This window comes from Microcaecilia unicolor, chromosome 2, assembly GCF_901765095.1.
Source record: "Microcaecilia unicolor chromosome 2, aMicUni1.1, whole genome shotgun sequence".
Taxonomy (NCBI): Eukaryota; Metazoa; Chordata; class Amphibia; order Gymnophiona; family Siphonopidae; genus Microcaecilia; species Microcaecilia unicolor.
In genome coordinates this window covers 407,958,440-407,976,921 of record NC_044032.1, presented here as the reverse complement: position 1 = coordinate 407,976,921, position 18,482 = coordinate 407,958,440, and the positions used below count along the sequence as shown (strand labels likewise).

General features: G+C 44.0%; 1 protein-coding gene across 2 annotated transcripts in view; it reads left to right on the top strand.

Annotated features, from left to right (window-relative positions):
* The window catches only part of GPRIN3 (GPRIN family member 3), a 160,735-nt gene that overhangs the window by 70,313 nt on the left and 71,940 nt on the right, over positions 1-18,482 (top strand). The window contains exon 1 of one of the 2 annotated variants that reach the window (XM_030190689.1): positions 3,722-4,053. The exons of the other annotated variant lie outside the window; for it this stretch is intronic. The gene's annotated coding sequence lies outside the window, so the exon portion shown is untranslated. Of the gene's footprint in view, positions 1-3,721; positions 4,054-18,482 lie in introns of those variants that run through there. 2 annotated transcript variants of the gene reach the window in all.

Sequence of the window (18,482 nt, the reverse complement as noted above, 5' to 3'; positions counted from 1 at the left end):
CTCGTTTCCTAAAGTCACCCACACTCCCCACCGCTTTTTTGCTCCCGAAAAGTAAATAGGACTTGTTGTGGCTCCACAGAGCCCCAGGAGCCTGCATGCCACTGCACCCGGAGCTCACACACTTTTATAAATAACTCCTGTCAGCAGCCAGCAGGATGTTTCACACACAGACCCACAAAAACACCTGATCCTGGAGCTTCAAAAACACCATGGTGACCCCCGATGGAGAGCCCCCTCAGAACCATCCTATTCTCCTTAGTCAAGTCTCTTTGTCAGGCCAGGCCGAGGCCCCCCTTCTTCTTCTGCCTCCCCCACTGCTGCTTCCTATCGGGAACGGCCACAGATTTTCAGCTCTCCACTGAACCGTGCACGTGTATACAGGCGCATATGCTGCAGCTCCGCACCTCCCCTCTGTCCCCGCAACGGACCAACTGTGGCTGAAGAGTAGCCTAGTGGTTAGTGCAGTGGACCTTGATCCTAGGGAACTGGGTTCAATTCCCATGGCAGCTCCTTACGACTCTGGGCAAGTCACTTAACCCTCTTTTGCCCCAGGTACAAAATAAGTACCTGTATATCTACTATAATAAAACTCACCCTCAACATTCTGAAGACAACGTTCTGAAGTCACTCAGTCACTCACTGAAGGGTTCTTCATGGATTCATGGTGGTGAAGCCATAACACTGACCATGTCTCTCTGCCCCGCCCTCGCATGACGGACCAATCAGAAAAAACACCCTCAACATTCTGAAACACAAAGAACCATCACAACACCGTTCCCAGGCAACACTAGGCAACGTAAGACGGACCAATCAGAGGAAACTACGTGACAATAAGGGAGGAGCATTCCCCAGCAGAATGGCTCATTATCTGTGCAGCATGGAGAGCACAGAACCACTGCTGGAACGAGAGAAGAATATTCCTGCTGTGAGTATGTGCAAAAATAGACCGGGGGGGGGGGGGGGGGAGAAATTTTTAAATGCCTAATGCCAGTACTGAAGAGTGCCAGAGGGCCTATAGCACAAACTATATTTGGGATCGCTTGACATGGAGTCAGAGGAGCCGGAAAACAACGTGCCCGTCACCATCTGGGACGTGGGCGAACAGGACAAGCTGCGGCCCAGCTGGAAGGATTACCCGCGACCCAGCCAGCAGCAAACAGCAACCAAGGAAGGGGGAGGAGTACTCCTTCCCTGCCTAGGAATCGCTGGAGACTGGCTGCCAAACTAACGAAACAACCGCACACCGATGCACCACCTCCATCATTCGAAAGGCATCCACTCTTTCTTCAACAGAAATGCAAACTAATAATACAAAACAAACAAACAATACATGGTTTCTCAGGCGGCTGCAGGTAACTCCCCACCCACTTCCTCTTCCCCTTTTGCTGAAGCAGCCAAGGACGTGCCCAACCATCCCCAGCCTCAGGCAAGCTGTCTCCCACCTCAGGGATTCCCCGAGCACCCGGAAAAAGACGGCGCTGATTCCTACAGCGCATAAATGTTCCAGCATTCCCCTGCAGCTGGCCTGAAATGGACCAAACATACCGGATCACCCCCCCCGACGGCCTGAGACTGTGCTCTTCTCCCTTCCGCCAACTTAAAACAACCACCCCCTTCTCAGGCAAGCCGTCACCCACATCCCCCAACCCCCAAGCAAAAAACAAAACAAAACAAGACACACATCAACAACCTGCACACACACCGCACACTCACACACACACACAAAATAACTCTGTGACACATACACACACACACACAAAAAAAACACATGCTAGCGCCCGTTTCATTGGTTTCGGAAACGGGCCTTTTTTACTAGTAATATATAAACCGCTTTGATTGCAAACACAGAAAGGCGGTATATCCGGTCCTATCTCCTTTCCCCCCTAAACTCACCAAGGAGGTTTAAAAGAATGGAGTAGGAGGAGGGGAGTGGGATGGGGCAGGGAACAGAGACAGTGTGGAGAAGAGTGGGAAATGATTGAAATGCACAACTCTGTGTGGTGTGCTCCAGACGGGTTCTTGCTTCCTGCTCAACCTTGCCTTCCTTACATCCTTCCTCCCTATTCTGGACAACATCTGTGCGTCAACTACATAGGATGGAGCCTAGAAACTTTCGCCCAAGGAGGTTGGATTTGGGTAACATAGAGGCATATTTTCAAAGCACTTAGCCTTCAAAAGTTCCATAGAAACCTATGGAACTTTGGAAGGCTAAGTGCTTTGAAAATATATGCCATAGTAACATAGTAGATGACGGCAGAAAAAGACCTGCAAGGTCCATCCAATCTGCCCAACAATATAACTCATATGTGCTATTTTTTGTGTATACCTTACCTTGATTTGTATCTGTCTTTTTCAGGGCATAGACCCTAGAAGTCTATGTGGTAATTTCAACTTTGTTAAATGTTTCAGACATATCCGTCTTCTTGCTCCCTTGATGTTATTGAATTTTGTTGTTCTGTCTCACTGTATTTTCAAGCCACATTGAACCCAAGTTTGCTTGGGATAATGTGGGATATAAATGCCAAATAAATAAAATAAATTACTAAAATAATTTATCCACCACCCTTTAAGGCACTGCCTATCCAACTGGAATAGCTTTAGACTTTTTTTTTTTTTTTTAGATGAACCACACATAGGCAGTTCGTTATTTCTAACAAGTATTTCTTATGCTATTATTTTGGGTGACTCAATATGTCGGCAAGCTCCGCCTACTGTCTTTGGTCCACAGAATGGGCCAAGCACGCTCCTCTCCGTCCTGACGTCGCTTGTGTTTTCTCCAACCTCCGTGGAGCGAAGATATGTGGTTGGCGTTTCGGGGGTTGAATTGGCCACTGCACCTTTTAAGAGATAGTGAACCCAAGTTGGGGTCTGCTCTCTCCATTACTGAGGCCAGGGATTCACGATGTTTCTGGCTGTAGCAATGCAAATTCTTATTTACTGCTATTTTACCACTGCTTAGTGACTACCCCTCTAGTCTTAAGCCTTCATGCAAATGTAGTATTTTGTTTTGTTGTAAGCGCCGCTTTGTTCTTCATGTAGAATGGCTTTCGATCAAATCTTAATAAGAAATGTGCTTCATATTCTATTCCCGAGGTAAATATATTGAAATCGCCTTCTGCCATTATAAGTCCAGATACGATGCTGGCGTGTGGCTCCTTATCAGAACCCCGTGTGCTTATCAAACTGGAAGGAATTGAACACCAACAGCTGAAGATTAGACTTGTTTGTTTTTTTAATGGAGAATATGATGAGAAAAAGGTGCAGTTATAAAGAATATAAATATTAAAAACACACACACAAAAGACCTGGGAGTACGACCAAAAGAGGAAGCAAGTGAGAGTCATGTAAACATTTGAGTTCAGCGTGTCACGCTTCTAACCGAGCGCACTCTGAAGGAAACTCTCATAAACACGTAGTTCTCCAGTTCACAAACTGGAAGTTGGTGTTAATAATTTATCCGAAATATTTCTTTTACCCCCATTTCCTTGACTACCCCATACAGCAGTGAAAACATAACATCAATAGGCACAGTAACACCCCCCTCTTTTTTTTCTCGCCACCACAGCAATACAAATAAAACAAGCTCACCCCTGAGATTGTGAAATTGATAAGACACCTTAATTGTGTGCCTGATCAACCCGCAGCCTACATTAGCCAAACAGAAAGGAAAGATGCCTACGTGGTTCTGACGTGCTGCCACTGTTGCTTCTACCCCTTCTTGCATAGTAATTTCTGCTGCACACCGGGAACTGAAGGCAGATCACGTAGAATAATTTTCTGTCCTCTTTTGTGTCTGTGCATCAGCCCTGAAACAAGCTAGCCTGGCTGATTGCTCTGCAGGATCCCCCCCCCATCTCAGTGAATGTTTGGCAATTCTGGCGCTTTTAGCTTCCTGCTGGGGGCACAGACTTGCGAAGGTTATTTTATTTGCTGTTTTCCCCTCCTAATGAAGCTTTTATTCCTACTCGGCATTAACAGCAAGAGCTGTTCACAGAAGACACATTTCTCTGCAAGGTCAACGTTACCTTTACAACAGGCTCAACGTGTCTCACGGTAAGGGAGGCTTTTGGAAAGACCTCTGGGATTTATTTATTTTTTAAGATGGTAAGAATTTTTTTTAATAACACTTATTTGTAACGGGTGGTAGTGACCCATGCCACACACTCAAGTCATAATTATATAACATTTTGTCGACTTGTTTTATGTTAACTGCATTTCGGTGAATGAAACTTTGAAACTGTATGTTGTGAAAAACTGAATATGACAATTTTTAAAGCTGAAAAATTAGTGCGTGTTGATGTTTCAGAGGAAAGATATTGATCTGTTTCGGGGCACGAGGGGGAATCAGACGGCATTATCTGAATTTATTTGAAGTTAATTACACAGGAGAAATGGAACTTCAACAGTACTGAATATTTTTAATTGAATAAGGAGGTTATATGCGTTGATGACCTATTATTGCCTTGTCTTTATTTTGAAACGGGAAGCTGATTTGATATTCTGCAGACCATGGTGATGGTGTGGAATTCATAATAAAACCAAGGCAGAGCAAGACATAGACCTAGAGCAAAGGCAAAAGGAAAATACAGCAAAGACAGGCTACAGATCAATTCATGTCCTACAGCATTGCCAAGTAGATATGGATGTTTGTCTAGGATTACAACTAAATTTGAAATTACATTGTAAATTAAATAAGTTATTGGTGTGTTTTTTTAAATCCTAAATCAAGGATTGTGGTGGTTTTTTTTTTTTTTTTTAAAGGAAATCGGGCAGTGGCTAGTATATAACAAGTTTCACTGCTGATAAACAACAACAAAAAACACAGCAGCAAGGTACTACAGTGCACTGGTGGGCTGGTATGAAGAGCGCACTTGAGTCTGTATGCTGAAATGGTAACTTAGCCCCTCCCAAAATAAAGTATAGTTGTGTTTTTCCAAAATAGGTTCTGATTTCATGAATAACAAATGCATTTTTTTACGTCTCCTTGTGAATGGTAATTCTGTGACTCACCAGAGTTTGTCATTCGAACAAATGTGTGGTTACGCCAAGCAGATTTCTAGTAAAGATATCTATGTGCTCAGTTCTGTGGGTCAGATGTATCAACATCTTTTAACCCAGTTCAGAATTGCTCCAGGTGGTATCAATGAAAATTTCCCAATGGTGAAAATGCCAAAGCAAAGGTACATTTGATTACAGCTGGCTCAGTGTGTACAATGTGTATGTTACTGTGTATTTTGTTTGGAACAATTTCAGCAAAGAACCACATGAAAGACTAAAAAAAATGTAATGCAAAAATAGTTTTTTAAACTTTTATATTTCCTTTAAAACAGGGGTTCTCAATCCATTCCTGGGACACACCTAGCCAATCAGATTTTCAGAATACCCACAGGGAATATGCATGCATATTGATGGTGTGTATCCCGAAAACCTGACTTGACTGGGTATGACCCAAAGACTAGGTTGAGAACCCATGATTTAGAAGTCACCTAACCTAACTGATGCTGTAAGTGGCATAAAAAAAACTTTAACAATAAAACAGTAAACAAGATATAAAAATAATATAGTAAGAAAATATAAAATGATGAAACAAAATAAAACAAGCATAATAAAAATATAAAATAAAACATAATATCCTGAAACTAGGAAACTCAAACTTTACAAACCATAACCTCAAAACTCAAAATAGTCAAGGATTTCTTTTACTAACTGCGGTTCATGCTAGCATGTGCTTATCGCTTCTTAAAACAGCTTACCGTGGGACGTGTTAATTCATCCTGCACTATTATTTGGATCTACGCACACAAACTGCGTGCAAAAAAATTGTTTTTTTGCACAGAGGGGGCATGTCTGGGGGGCAGAGAGTGGATGGTTCTGCGCTAATCGGCACATCTACATTACCACATGCTAACCGATTAGCATAGGATTAGCATGCGAGCCCTTACCACCTGCAAAACAGGTGAACTCACACACTAATATTTTTTAATGACTACACACTAATGGCAAAAAATAGAAAATTGGCCCATGTAAGGGTACGCTAAGAACACTTTTTACCTCAACTTAGTAAAAGGATCCCAAGTTTTTATTAACTTTAAATAAAACAAGCAAAAAAAGCCAATTTCGCTAAAAAATGAAATGGGCACTAGCAAGGCTATCATGTAATGGCGATTATGTTTTTAAGTGAACCGTGATTCTCCCCTCGCCTTACCTCCCCTCCCCTTCCCTCCCATCCATATCCACCGATTCTCCTCTGCCCTCCCCTCCATATCCACCGATTCTCCTCTGCCCTGCCCATCCCGCGATTCTCCCCTCACCTCCCATCCCATTAATATCCAGCAATTCGCCTCTGCCCTGCCCTCCCATCGGTTGTGATGTACAGTACGTTGGAGTGTCCCTCTGCTTTTCCTCTCTCCGCTGCCCCCCCTCCATGTCCAGCGATTCTTCCCTCCCATCCCCTCCCATGCCATCTATATCAAGCGATTCTCCTCTGCCCTGCCCTCCCCTCTGTGTCCCGCATTTCTCCTCTGGCCTCCCCTCCATGTCCAGCGATTCTCCTCTGCCCTGCCCTCCCATCCAATCCATGTCCAGTGATCCTCCCCTCTCCTCCATGGCCAGTGACTCTGTCCTTCCTGCTGCCCTGTCTTTAAGCCATCCATCTTACCTGAGGTCGCAGCGGCGGCAGGCAGGCTGGGCTCGCGTCGCCTCCAGCCTTCCCTCTCAGTGTCCCGCCCTCCTCTGATGCCATTTCGTCTTTATGTGAGGGCGGAACACTGAGAGGGAAGGGAACGCTGGAGGCGAGCTGACGTCAGCATGCTGTTACGAAACCAGCCATCCAGAGAAGCAGAGGTACAAATTATTTATATAGATGTTCAAATCCCACTGCTGCTGCTTCTGATCTTGGACATGACTCTTAACTCTCCATTGCCTCAAGTACAAACTTACCCCCCTGTTTACTAAGCTGCACTAATGGCTGCAGTGTTCTAATGCTAAGGGGCCCTTTTACTAAACCACTGCAAAAAGTGGCCTGTAGCAGTGCGAGTGTGTCTTTTGGGAGCGTGCTGGGCCAGTTTTTATTGTGTCCTGGAAAAAGGGCCTTTTTTTAACGGGGCAGAAAAGACGTGTAGCAAAATAAAAAAAACAGTGCACCTCCATTTTCGGCCTCAGAAGTTACCGCCACCCGTTGACTTAGCAGTAAGGTCTCACGCGCTTCTCGGGTGGTAGGCATGCAGTGCACGCCCACTGCTGTTTGCTGCCGGGTAAGTGCCACATGGTAATAGAAAATATTTTCTACTGCGTGTTGTCAGCGCACGCAAAATTCAGAATTACTGCTCGGGGCACGCGGTAGCCGGTAATGCCGATTTGGCGTGCAGTGGATGTGCGTAGGCACTTGCTATGCTCAGATTTCAGTGCACTTTAATAAAAGGGCCTCGGAATGGCGAAAAAGGCTTGTTCTGCCAAGCCAGACACTAGTCTGAATATTGGCCAGTGCCTGGTTAACTCCTGGGTGACCACACTTCCCCAGCTGTTCAGTGCCAGAGCACAGACATTGTTTTTAATATTGAATATTCAGATTTAATTCATCCTGTGTCTGACAGCAGCTTAACGACTGCTGTGGGCTGAATATCGGGTCCTAAGCTTTTCCACAGAAGAACTGAACTTCCATTTTTTTTGTGAACTCTGTTAGCTTGTTAAATTAAAAATGGATTATCATCCAAAACAGCAGCAAAAAAAGGAAAACAAATGCCTTTTAAGGATTTTAACATTTTTCTTTCTAGTCCATTTATCAGGGAAGAAAAAGTAATTTTTTCAATCTTGCCATCTCCCGGCAGTTCCCAAACTACATCTCAGTCTAACTGTGACACCTGTATTCATTTGTGAAGTATCATAGGGGTGTGGGCTGGGAGTCAGAATTCTAATGAGTCATTTCTTGTTATTCTGATGTCATGCTTGTCTTATTCATCTTTACATAAACAACTTATCTTGAAGTACTTCATTTTAACTGTTTAAAATTGACATCCTCTGGCAACCAATGACATGCACGCCAGTTACAGAGATTTCCAAACATACCTAGCTTGTACCGGAACTGTATTTTCACCAGGCAGATAGGAAGGAAGTGGGTGCAGCTCAGAGCTTGCTGGTTTTCAGTCTTCTGTGGGTGGGTGCTTTTTCATTTTACTCATGTTATTTTCTCACAGATGTTTGTCTATAAAGTCATACTTTTCATTCTGGCACTTAACGTTACTCCTATGTCCTGTTCCTTCAAAGACCTTTGCGTCCATGTCTTGCTACTGTACACATGGAGGATCAAACAAGCAGGAGGAATCCTACCTCACATGTCCTAAGGTTCCTTCCAGATTCTTTCATAGTGGTTGCTCCTGTCTTGTGTCCTCCCTGTGCCGAGAAAGCTGATATAGCTATCACTTTTTTTCCTTCCCAATTGGAGCGTTCTGACAATGCAGACTGTGCCTTGCTTTTAGGCCTGAAAGTATTTCCATCTTTCTAGGCATAAACAGCATGAGACTTAGGAGATCAGAGGTCCACTGGAGTGTACCCGAGAAGCTTTAAACTTTTGTAGAGACTCATGAGCAAAGATATCAAGAGAGTTTAGTGAATGAGTTGTAAGAATTTGTTCCCTGTAAAAATGGTTCAAAAATGATTATAGTGTGGGGGGAGGGGGAGACTTGTAATCAGCCATTACAACCCTGAACACTTTACTGGACAGGTTGGATGGGACATTGTGCTCTTTAATGGGGGGTGGGGGGGTGGGTAGTAATTTTATAACAGGATGCTTATGTGAAAGTTCCGAAAGATTCCCATTTTATAAAGGCAACATGGCCGCCTATGTGCATTCATAAACTAGGCACCCCTAGATTCAACCATGTATCACACAAATGTCGGCACACAAGTTTGTACCTGCTCCAGAAAAGTGTAATTTCTGCATTCATAAAATACGTGATTACGTCACAGGCTCTACCCTGCTCCATTTAAACTCCACCTCCCGGAATACCTATTCACAGATCACGTAACAGATAAATCATATAAAAGTAAGCACTTATGTTCTGTGTATGTACATTTAAGTGTGAATGTGGTCACACCGTTTTATAGAAGCCCTCTTCTGCATGGAAAACAGGTTTAATAGAGGGAAAAAGGCTTTTCATAAAAGAAGTCCCTAATTTCTGTGATCTATATTACAGTATATAAAAAAATCTCACCCTTTTAACCAAGTAAAATTTTCTATGGTGGTCTAAGTAAGTGGTTAGATTTCAGTATCCAGGAAAAGGATTGGGTATGGATTTGCACAGGTAACTCGTTCTTTATTTCTGTTCTTTCAATTCATTCACGGGCCCTTTTACTAAGCTGCAGTAAAATGTGGTCTGTTGTAGTGCGAGTGCGTCTTTTGGATGCATGCTGGGCCATTTTTTACCGCGTCTAGGAAAAAGGGCCTTTTTTTTAAAGGGGCTGTGAAATAGAAGTTCACTAAAATTGAAACCAGCGCGCATCCATTTTTGGCCTGAGACCTTACTGCCACCCATTGACCTTAGCAGTAAGGTTTCATGCGCTATCCAGGCGGTAAGCATGCAGCGTGCTCCAACTGCTGTTTACTGCTAGGTAGGTGCCCTGCAGTAGATAATAGAAAATATTTTCTACCGCATGATTTCAGTGCGCACCAAATTCGGAATTACTGCCCAGGGCATGCGGTAGCCGGGCGGTAATGCCGATTTGGCATGCACATAGGCCCTTACACGCCTTTGTAAAAGGGCTCCTAAATCTGAGTGTATTTTCCTACTATAAAAAATACCTAATTCCTTACATTCAAAAAGAAATGTCCCCATGTCACATGAATTTCAACCAGGGGCATGGGCCCCCACAGATTTAGCCCTGGCCCCTCTACTTTCGACCCCCCTTCCCTTCACCACTGCCAACCCTTCCCTGCTGCCGCCAGGTACCTTTGCTGGCGGGGGTTGGGGACCCCCGCCAGCAAAGGTACCTGGCAGCGGCGGGGGGGGGGGGTCAAAAGGGACGGGGAGGGGCGGCAGCAGGGGGGGAGGTTGGTGGCTGGGGGAGGCAGACTAAAATGTGTCCCCCCACCTTGGGCTCTGGACACCACCTTCCCGCCAAAATCTGGTGCCAGTTAATGCCACTTAAGGGTCATTACTGGCAGTTACAGCCAATTAGCACTCAAATTAGGTGCTGCTCTCTAACTTGTGTGTGCAATTTTGCACTCTAGTTTCAAGATGGTGCACCCGAGTTTATAGAATTAAGGGGGTAAATATTTTAAAGCGCACCAGTGAATGCGCATCCCTACTTGTCTCCTGGTCCCGTATTGGATTTAGCTACCTAGGTTCAAAATGGTGGAACTCAATTCCCATGGTCGTAAGAAACAGATCAGAAAAGATCTAAAGACCTACCTCTTCAGGAAATTCTATGAGTAAAATATGCACTAATCATTCTGGAACAACAATACACAACCTTAAACTGTAACACATCTTTTCATTTAAGAAATGAACTAAAACATATATTCTCAAGAAACCCACTGACTATTCCATGTGCACTAATAGTTATCTTGCCAACCACTGTAAAACACGTGTACACTATTGCATCATACAACCTTGTAATTGAATCAATGTAATCTCTAACAACTATTAAATGTAAGCCACATTGAACCAAAACTCATTTTGGATAATTGTGAGATACAAGCATGAGTAAATAAATATTTAACATCAAGCTATTCATTTCTTCACAAAATGGTGGATGGCCAGACAGACCATCCCCAAAAGGTGCTATCATAAGTACATAAGTACATAAGTAGTGCCATACTGGGAAAGACCAAAGGTCCATCTAGCCCAGCATCCTGTCACCGACAGTGGCCAATCCAGGTCAAGGGCACCTGGCACGCTCCCCAAACGTAAAAACATTCCAGACAAGTTATACCTAAAAATGCGGAATTTTTCCAAGTCCATTTAATAGCGGTCTATGGACTTGTCCTTTAGGAATCTATCTAACCCCTTTTTAAACTCCGTCAAGCTAACCGCCCGTACCACGTTCTCCGGCAACGAATTCCAGAGTCTAATTACACGTTGGGTGAAGAAAAATTTTCTCCGATTCGTTTTAAATTTACCACACTGTAGCTTCAACTCATGCCCTCTAGTCCTAGTATTTTTGGATAGCGTGAACAGTCGCTTCACATCCACCCGATCCATTCCACTCATTATTTTATACACTTCTATCATATCTCCCCTCAGCCGTCTCTTCTCCAAGCTAAAAAGCCCTAGCCTTCTCAGCCTCTCTTCATAGGAAAGTCGTCCCATCCCCACTATCATTTTCGTCGCCCTTCGCTGTACCTTTTCCAATTCTACTATATCTTTTTTGAGATACGGAGACCAGTACTGAACACAATACTCCAGGTGCGGTCGCACCATGGAGCGATACAACGGCATTATAACATCCGCACACCTGGACTCCATACCCTTCCTAATAACACCCAACATTCTATTCGCTTTCCTAGCCGCAGCAGCACACTGAGCAGAAGGTTTCAGCGTATCATCGACGACGACACCCAGATCCCTTTCTTGATCCGTAACTCCTAACGCGGAACCTTGCAAGACGTAGCTATAATTCGGGTTCCTCTTACCCACATGCATCACTTTGCACTTGTCAACATTGAACTTCATCTGCCACTTGCACGCCCAATCTCCCAGTCTCGCAAGGTCCTCCTGTAATCGTTCACATTCCTCCTGTGACTTGACGACCTTGAATAATTTTGTGTCATCGGCGAATTTAATTACCTCACTAGTTATTCCCATCTCTAGGTCATTTATAAATACATTAAAAAGCAACGGACCCAGCACAGACCCCTGCGGGACCCCACTAACTACCCTCCTCCACTGAGAATACTGTCCACGCAATCCTACTCTCTGCTTCCTATCTTTCAACCAGTTCTTAATCCATAATAATACCCTACCTCCGATTCCATGACTCTGCAATTTCTTCAGGAGTCTTTCGTGCGGCACTTTGTCAAACGCCTTCTGAAAATCCAGATATACAATATCAACCGGCTCCCCATTGTCCACATGTTTGCTTACCCCCTCAAAAAAATGCATTAGATTGGTGAGGCAAGACTTCCCTTCACTAAATCCGTGCTGACTTTGTCTCATCAGTCCATGTTTTTGTATATGCTCTGCAATTTTATTCTTAATAATAGCCTCCACCATCTTGCCCGGCACCGACGTCAGACTCACCGGTCTATAATTTCCCGGATCTCCTCTGGAACCCTTCTTAAAAATCGGAGTAACATTGGCTACCCTCCAGTCTTCCGGTACTACACTCGATTTTAGGGACAGATTGCATATTTCTAACAGTAGCTCCGCAAGTTCATTTTTTAGTTCTATTAATACTCTGGGATGAATACCATCAGGTCCCGGTGATTTACTACTCTTCAGCTTGCTGAACTGACCCATTACATCCTCCAAGGTTACAGAGAATTCGTTTAGTTTCTCCGACTCCCCCGCTTCAAATATTCTTTCCGGCACCGGTGTCCCCCCCAAATCCTCCTCGGTGAAGACCGAAGCAAAGAATTCATTTAATTTCTCCGCTACGGCTTTGTCCTCCCTGATCGCCCCTTTAACACCATTTTCATCCAGTGGCCCAACAGACTCTTTGGCCGGTTTCCTGCTTTTAATGTATCTAAAAAAATTTTTACTATGTATTTTTGCTTCCAACGCTAATTTCTTCTCAAAGTCCTTTTTTGCCCTCCTTATCTCCGCTTTGCATTTGGCTTGGCATTCCTTATGATCTATCCTGTTACTTTCAGTTGGTTCTCTTCTCCACTTTCTGAAGGATTGTTTTTTGGCTCTAATGACTTCCTTTATCTTACTGTTTAGCCACGCCGGCTGACGTTTAGTCTTTTTTCCCTTTTTTCTAATACGTGGAATATATTTGTCCTGAACCTCCAGGATGGTGTTTTTAAACAGCATCCACGCCTGACGCAAGTTTTTTACTCTGCGAGCTGCTCCTTTCAGTCTTTTTTTCACCATTTTTCTCATTTTGTCGTAATCACCTTTTCTATAGTTAAACGCTAGCGTACTTGATTTCCTAGTTTCACTTCCTTCAATGCCAATATCACTTAAGCAAAATGCTCCGAAAAATATGCAGATGGTCAAGACAAGAACTGATGCTTCCTTCCCTGGTCTACACCCTAGCGCTGGTCAAAAAATATGAGAAAGGAGGAGTCAGAAGGGCAAAGACAGGTAAAACGTACATGTTGTTCACTTTGTTTGTGGACAGTTTCTTTGTCTGAGGTCATTTAAACCTTTTTTTTTCCTGTTACTGCTGCAGTATTCCTTAAATATACTCATCAATATGCATACAGTCAGGTTACTGGAAATATCTCCTTGGAAGTTCAATATTGACAGTCCATTGTGCATCTTTATATAATAGGCAATCTCAGACCTTTCTGAATTTTTTGGTCTCCACAACATCTTTGTTCTCAGAGATCACCTTTCATCTGTCTTTTTTATTTGTTCCTTTTCAGATTTTTCCCTCTACTGTTTTTCTTATTCATTTTGATAGATAATACTTCAGAAATAACACGAGGGCTTAATAGAAACTTGGTTTGCTTATCTCACTAGCAGACATGACACAACTGTCTTTCTATCACCTCTTTTTATCAGTCTTTAACAGGGGTGCTCAACCTAATCCTAGGGGGGGACACAGGTTTTCAGGATATCTATAATTAATATGCATGTGATAAGTGTTCATACAGTACCTCCATTGTATGCAGGTACAACTCTAGTAATCTTGCTGGGTAGGCTAGATGGACTATACTGGTCTTTGCCGCCATTTTCTTTGTTACATAAGACCCTGGAGTAGCCCAGTGGATCAGCAGTTCCTTAATCATGGACAATTCCCCATGCTGGTCCAGTCGGTTCTTCTGCTGAATCTACCTGTCTCTGCAGCTCTTTTGGCTTCAGTTGTTCAGTTGGCCTCTGCTCCAAAGTGTTGAGAATTCAATCACCAGAGAGCCTGAAAGACAGAATAGAGACACCTTGGAAGATTCAGAAAAGAAGCAGGAGTCACTTGAACCATCAAATTGTTTTTCAACAAGCACCCAAACAAGCCTATCCCAGCCTCATGTCTAAAATCAATAGCTGATATCATGAATCTGAGATGAGCACTGCTTCCTTGACATTTCTCCCTTAGATTTCAGAGGGACGAAAGCATATATTACTTAAGTACATAAGTATTGCCACACTGGAACAGACCAAAGGTCCATCAAGCCCAGCATCCTGTTTCCAACATTGGCCAATCCAGGTCACAAATACCTGGCAAGATCCCCAAAAAAGTTCAATACATTTTATGCTGCTTATCCCAGAAATAAACAGTGAATTTTCCCCCAAGTCATTTTAATAATGGTCTGTGGACTTTTCCTTTAAGAAGCCGTCCAAACCTTTCTTAAACCTCGCTACACTAACCGCCTTTACCACATTCTCTGGCAACAAATTCCAGAGTTTAATTACACGTTAAGTGAAGAAAACATTTTCTCAGATTCGTTTTACATTTACTACTTTGTATCTTCATCGCATGCCCCCTAGTCCTAGTATTTTTGGAAAGAGTAAACAAACGATTCACGTCTACCCGTTCCACTCCACTCATTATTTTATAGACCTCTATCATATCTCCCCTCAGCTGCCTTTTCTTCAAGCTGAAGAGCCCTAGCCGCTTTAACCTTTCCTCATAGGGAAATCGTCCCATCCCCTTTATCATTTTTGTCGCCCTTCTCTGTACCTTTTCTAATTCCACTATATCTTTTATGAGATGCGGCTGTCAGGTTCTCAGGTTCAGAGCCTGCGGGGCCGGGCTCTGGAGCAAACGTGAGCCCTTGGGCTGCTGACGAGGAGCGACAGCAGCAGGCAAAACCCACCAACCAACGCTGGGCAAGCACACCGACACCGGCAGGGACTGCAGGCACCGCCCAGCGAGCCGGAACACACGGACTGGAACACTGGACTGGAATTCCCCGGACTGGAGGGCAGAGGACTGGAACACTGGACGGGAATCCCCCGGACTGGAATACTGGGCTGGAATCCCCGGACTGGAAGACACAGGACTGGAACACTGGACTGGAGCACACCGGACTGGTCCACACAGCTTCACCTGCACTTAGCTACTAAGCCCCCCAGGAGTTGAGCTCCTGGGTTCGAGAAGCCGGCAGGACTTACTGGACGACACAGGGACCAGGACTAGAACAAGCTGTAACTGAAGTGCACCTAAGTGACCAAAAGTGTTCCTAAGCCCAGCACCAACAGAAAAGCTCCTAAGCCCTCCACTAACAGCAGTGCTCCTAACAAACTAACAGGGGTGCCCCTACGCCCTACACTAACAGAAGTGCAGGGAAGCCACAAGGGAAAAGGAAGGGAAGACAAATGCCAGACCTAACACTGGTGCTTCCTAAGTACCAAGCTGCAGCAGCTAAACACGGGTTCTCACCCCGGTGCTTCCTAAGCACCAAGCTACAGCAGCTAAACACAGGTCACGAGGAAAAGCGGGGAAAGCACAAGGAAACAAGCAGGAAAGCCAAATACCCAAACAACAAAAGGTGCTTCCTAAACACTTACTAACAAGGGTGCTCCCAGCACCAAACTCCAGCACTGCACTAACAGCAGTGCTACACACCGTAGCAAAAGGGAAAGCAGGGAAGTCAAACACACACAAGACACATGTGCACACTGACTGCACTAAACTAACCTGGACCTAAAGCAAGTAGCCAGAAGCAAACGTTGCGAAGGCCCTGAAGGAAAGAACCCACTTCCTTATCAAGGCCCTCCCAGATGATGTCACTCTCCCTAGAGCCAGGCAGAACACATTCAAACCCCGAGAGGCCCAACCCACATCAATGCAGCACAGAGAAGTTCTTGAAGCCAGTACACCCAGGGAGAGGTAGAGCAACTCAGACCACACCCACAGCTGCAGTGAAGTGAGACAATTAACCCCATGCTGCTGGAAGCTGCCAGCACAGAGAGACAGAGCCAGCTCAGAAAGGACAGAGAAAAGAAACAGAAGCCAGCTAAGAAGCTGACCCCCAGGAAAGAGGTAAGTTTGAGAGGGGTTCTGACCCCAATCATAACAGCGGCGACCAGAATTGAACATAATATTCGAGGTGGAATCGCACCATGGATCGATACAAGGAAGGTTTAGGTTCCAGAGGGAAAAGCGATGGAAATTATTATTACATCAGTATTACATCTCACTTTTCTATACCACTAAAACCCCAAGTTCTAAGCAGTTTACAAAATCAAGAAACCAAAGTATAGTCCGAAAAGTTTGTTTAGAAGCTCCTAAAAATACAAGATTACTGTAATCTAATTTGGATAATAGTAATGATTGTACCAAAAGTTAACTTGTTAAGTTAATTGTTCTGATTCTTCTGAGATTCCTCAGCATGAAAAAAAAACTCTTAACACAATATAAGCATCCAAACATAAAGACTGGTCAACATGAACTCCTAATATTTTGATGACTGGAAGTAGCAGATATTCTGTTTGCCCTACTAAAATATGATCTGCCAAAGGATGTAGACTATAATCCAGTAACAAAAATATAGTTTCCTTGGAATTTAAGTTCAGATGATATGTGCATTAACAATGAATAAAAAGGAATCAAAACTGTATTACCTGCGTAACTGAAATTGACAAAACCTAAATTTGAAAGTTCAGTTCCCAAAAATGAATAAACAAACAATGGTGACAGAGAGGAGCCCTGTGGGACTCCACAAGGATTACTCCATCGGTCAGACAGGGCTCCTCTCTGCTTAACTCTATAAGAGCGGGAAGTCAAAAAATCATTTTAAAACCATTTTAAAACATTGTTAACAATTCCGATTCTGTCACATTCAGAAAGCAGAATATTGAGATCCACTAGATCGAATGCGGATTACAGGTCAAACTAGAGTAAGAGTGCTCTACCCTTTTCACTCAGTACTCTCCTAGCTGTGTAACTTTGTACTATGATAAGGCCTAAATCCAGATAGGGATATTATGTAAAACTAGTAAAAAAGGCCCGTTTCTGTTTGTAAGGAAACGGGCGCTAGCAATGGTTTTTTTTTTTTTTTTTTTTTTTGTATCTGTAGAGTTGTTAGTAAAATGTGTGTGTTTGAGTGTGTGTCACAGTGAGACACAGAGAGTGGAAAAGAGTGTGTGTGTGTGTGTGACACAGAGCTACAGTGTGCCAGAGTATGTGTCTGCGTGTGTGCATGACCCCCTCATTCTGTCAGATGTGCAGTTACCCCCACCTTTTGTGTTTGAAGTTCTGGGACCACAGGGGCGAGCAGTGAGTGTGAGTGTGTGTGTGTGTGTGTGAGAGAGTGTGTCTGTCTCTGTGTGTGTGTATTTGTGTGTGTGCATGACCCCTTCCTTCTGTCCGTGTTGCAGGGTCGTCCCCTCCCCCCCATGTGTTTGTATTTTCAGTAACTTTTCCTTGTTTTAATCCTGCGATTGTGCTCTTTTGTCCATGCCCTCCATCCATCCATGTGTAACATTTGTCCTCTCCCCTTTCCCTCTCATTCTGTTCTCTCCCCCCTCTCCATGTGTTTTTGTCTGTCTCCCCTTGAAGTTCCAGGCCCCTCTCTTTTCCTCCCCCCCTCCCTGCATGTGAGAGAGAACGTGTGTGTGTATGACCCCTTCCTTCTGTCTGAGGTGCAGGGTAGTTCCCCCCCCCCCACCCCGGTTTTTCTGTTCCTTTTCTTTTTTTTTTTAATCTCGTGATTGTGCTCTTTTTTTTTTTTTCCTGCCCTTTCTCTCCCATAAGTGTACCTGCTGTTAGGAAAGTTGGTCCGTCTGCTAGGCTTCAAGCAGCTTGCATTATAGTCGACCCCGCTGATACGCTGGAGGCTGTGTCTTCACCTTTGTTTTTGTTTTGTTAGTGCGGGTCCAGAGGGCTGTTCAGCTTCCTGCTGCTTGCTGAGGTGCCCGGAGCCTGTGTGTTCACTTTTTTTTTTTTTGGTTAGTGCAGGACTGGAGGGCGATTCAGCTTCCTGCAGCTTGCAGTGTGGTCGAGGGCCCCTGCTGAGTTGCCCGGAGGCTCTCCCTTCACCCTTTTGGGTTTTTTTTTTTTTTTTGTTACTGTGGTTCTGGTGCCTTTTTTTTTCTTTTTTTTTGCACGTGCCAGCAGCCAGTTCCTGCGTTCAGCTGTGTTTGTTGACGTCATTGAGTTCGATGCTGCCTAGTAGACCACCTGCTGAGGGAGCCACGGTCCCAAGCATTAGAACGTTGGAGGTGAGTTTTATTATATAGGATATCATGTTTTGTCAAATAATCATTCAGCTAGGAACAGACCAGATTTTCCATTATCTTTGTAAATAATGGCATCGAAGCCACTGGTCTGTAATTTGAAACCAAATTATTAGGGTTCTCTCATATCCTTTGTCATTAGAGTAATAATAATCTTACTCAAATTCATCATAAATTGCCCTGTAGATCATAAATATGTAA